This window comes from Azolla caroliniana, unplaced genomic scaffold (genome assembly GCF_043228905.1).
Source record: "Azolla caroliniana isolate FFs.n. ecotype wild unplaced genomic scaffold, voAzoCaro1.0.p SCAF_14, whole genome shotgun sequence".
NCBI lineage: Eukaryota > Viridiplantae > Streptophyta > Polypodiopsida > Salviniales > Salviniaceae > Azolla > Azolla caroliniana.
Genome location: NW_028230449.1, coordinates 19,025,693 through 19,029,158, shown reverse-complemented (window position 1 = coordinate 19,029,158; position 3,466 = coordinate 19,025,693). Strand labels below are relative to the sequence as shown.

The following is a 3,466-nucleotide window of genomic DNA, read 5'->3' as shown; positions in this document are numbered from 1 at the left end:
ATGGAAAAAGCCGAGTTATGGTGGAAATGGTAAACATTTGGAGTTTTTCCAATATTCAGTTAAGCTAGGTAGAAATTTATTGTTGCAATCAAAGTATAAATGTCTTGTTGCCACGAAGCACTGGTCTGAGAATAATGTGCAGGAATTACAACTTGCAAAATTTTGGAAATGGTTTAGGGTTTTGAAATTGCCAAAAAAAGTGATTTGCTTTCGATGGTTGCTGATTCATTATGCTCCTCTTGTTGGTGATTGGTTGAGACAGCATCAACAATATGCTTGTGGATTGCATTGTGGCACACCTACTGAATCGATTTTGCATGTGTTTTGGTTATGTCCCAAGATCAAGAAATTTTGAAGTTGTTTTTATTGTTGAGACAACACTACTCTCTATCAATATTCTCTTGGGGTGCAGTATTGCGGGGTGTCCTTGACTACTCAACTCGCTTGGGGAGACATTTACGCTTGCATCGTGAGAAGTGATTCAACAAATGGACCCATGTAGCTGTCGATTCAGTCTTTGTGGATAAAACTAGGAGCAGGATATGGAACTCATCCCTCCCCGAGAGGGTCAAGGTGTTTTTTTGGCTAATCACCCATCAGGTTGTTCCAACCGGAGAGTGGTTGGGGAAAAAGGGTGGCATAAGTAATTGCAAGGCCTGTGGAGCAAGTTTGGAGGACATCACCCAATGTTTATGGAGTTGCCCGCGAGCCCAAGAAGTTTGGACGAGGAGCTTAAGAATTTTGGCTCGATGCGGGGTTGAAGTTCAGGTATCAAGTGCAGCAGTTGTTTGGTTAGCTATTGAATCGGCTGCATGGTTTCATGGGTGGAATGGAAATAGCCCTTCTTTAAAGGTGGTGAATGGAACAGTTCAACCTGCGGCTCAAGGAGATTCATTCTACATACATGAACGGTACATAGATGTTTGGTTTTTAGTGGTTGGCCTTACTGTTTGGCAAGTGTGGGTGTCTAGGTGCAAGGATTCATTTACCGAGAAGCAAACCCCATCGACTGAGAGTTTAATGATGATTTGGTTTAATCTGATTTCTACGCTACAAGGAAAGTTTGACAGCCTTCAGGGGCCCTCTAACACGAGTGAAGAAGTTAGATGCCGCTTCCTTCTTAAATGGAGAGGTTCTCCAATGTTACAAATGGCGGATGGCAATGCAAAGTGGATTTATCAGCCACCCCGGTGGTTGTTTCCTCCTAGGGTACCAAACATAGAGGTAGGTGTTGAATTGTGAAGAGATTGGAGGGTTTCTTTGCTAAATGTGGATTGTGTGAGGCTCATGTTGAGGGGAGTCTGTCGAGTAATTCTATGACGAGGCTTTGTTGCTTCATTTATACATGATGTTTTCTTGGAGCCATTGCAAAGTGGCTTGTAACATATGAGTTATATACTATCCTATGTACATTTTCTTAACTAATGGAAGTAGAATTTTTTTGGGGGAAAAAAAAAGAGTTGGAAGATGAGTAAAATTGTAGCATTGGGATGAGTTGATCAGAACAAGGGCAATGGATTTGGTCATGAATATTCTTGACACATCAAAATTTTTATTATTTAGGATCCAAAATTAAGTTCATGTTGGATTGATATAAGTGTGTTCATTTATTTGTTATTATTTCAAAAAAGAGATCACGAACACACAACATTAATATTACATGATTTGCCAAACATTAGTAAGTCATATCATACATTTCCAGTTTAATTTTACCAAAGCTAATGAAATGAAATGAACAAATTGCAAGATTTAAAATATGTTTCCGATCAAGCTAATAACATTCACGTGACTTGAACAGTTGTCAAATTAACGGTGGACACTAGTTATAAAATGCTACAACTCCTTTTACATGACTCGATTAATTGAAATATATTCACCACATAAAGATATTTGAAATTAATTTGGTGTCAAACACATTACATTACTCCAATCTAATTCCCTATAGACTAGGCCAATGTAATGCAAATATACAATGTATCGTAAAACTATGAGTAAGATACTGTAAAATGAAACTCATTTCTCATGATTGAGAGCACAACATCAAAACAATAAGATGTCGAACATCATGTACACTAGATAATTAAATATTCACTTGGGCACAAAAAGATATTTCATTTGTGTGTTGGCTGAAATTTGTGCGATTAAAATGCAAGAATGTAAGAAAAAAGTGGTGCATTCTTATGAGGTTTCCTTACAAGAATGTTGACCAACAACATTAACATGATCAAAGTCCTAAATCCAACCTTCCTATTTCAGCTCAAACTCAAACCAAAGAGCAATGTTTAGTAGGGTTTAAGGTTTGGGGTTGTACGGTGGGTGATCTTGGTCATACTTGGATGGGCCTGATGGAGGCACAAATATCCTAGGATGGATCAATACATGATATAATTCACGTACTATTTGGCTAAAATGGGCCATGTTTTGGGGCTCCACATGTATAGGTTGCAACAATGATGATGATGACATGTGTGTTGTCTTTATGTTGGCACTTACAATGGCATATGTTGCTCCTCCTATATTCAGACGGGTATTGGGGTAACTCCTACTCGCACCTTCATGGAATGAAATTGTCAAAACAACATCATTAGCTCATGGAAACAATATAGCAATAGAAGCAAACAAATTAGGATCCGTATATTTGTTTCATTAATGAGAACTACCCATCATTATGCAAGGCATTGAACAAAGGAAAACGTCCAAAACTGTTGAACCAACTAAAGGACATGAACAATCAAAGACCAATGAGGGCAAACCAAACAAAACATTTCAAAATAATGACAAGTAATGCTTGAAATGCGTGTAGAGTTGTTCAATTTATGAAAGGAGTGATTAAAATTATGAAGAAGTAATTACAAATATACTTATGCTAACATACCAGTGTTGATTAAGAAGCACGATAGAAAGATTAGCATAACAACCACCATCTTCATTAGAGGGACTTGAGGCATAACTCTCTCTCTCTCTCTCTCTCTCTCTCTCTCTCTCTCTCTCTCTCTCTCAAACACACACACATGTATATATATGTACTTGTCCTTATGTGTCAAGTTTCTTTTGTTGTTCTACGTTGAATAATAATTTAGTTCAATAAATGTTTATGTGTGTTATTTATCTTCCCTTTTTATGTAAATATTATTCATAGATGGATACATATATAGATAACCCACCCTTCAAGATATGTGTTTTTTAGCACTTTCAAACATTGAGAATTTTGAATTATTTGTCCCCCAATATTATTGTCTTCCATAACACACACTTTGATCAAGCTTGTTTTCCAAAAACAATATGTTCGAACCTCAAGACATTTCCAAAGCATATAAAATCATTTCAAAGAAGTCTTTAGATCATGGTTTTAAGCCACATTTTAATAAAAACTAATACTTGCTGAAAACTCGGCATTACATCAATATTAGTTGATCCTTATAACCTACGTCATGGGAATATGACAATTGTTTGATTAAATGTTCTC

At 36.7% G+C, this 3,466-nt stretch overlaps 1 long non-coding RNA gene across 1 annotated transcript; it reads right to left on the bottom strand.

Annotated features, from left to right (window-relative positions):
- Positions 1-2,147: 2,147 nt before the first annotated feature.
- On the bottom strand, positions 2,148-3,004 carry LOC147855748 (uncharacterized). Its single transcript, XR_015530835.1, has 2 exons — positions 2,876-3,004; positions 2,148-2,552 (listed from the first exon to the last, which is right to left on the bottom strand). It is a non-coding gene; the product is annotated as an uncharacterized LOC147855748 (long non-coding RNA).
- Positions 3,005-3,466: the final 462 nt, after the last annotated feature.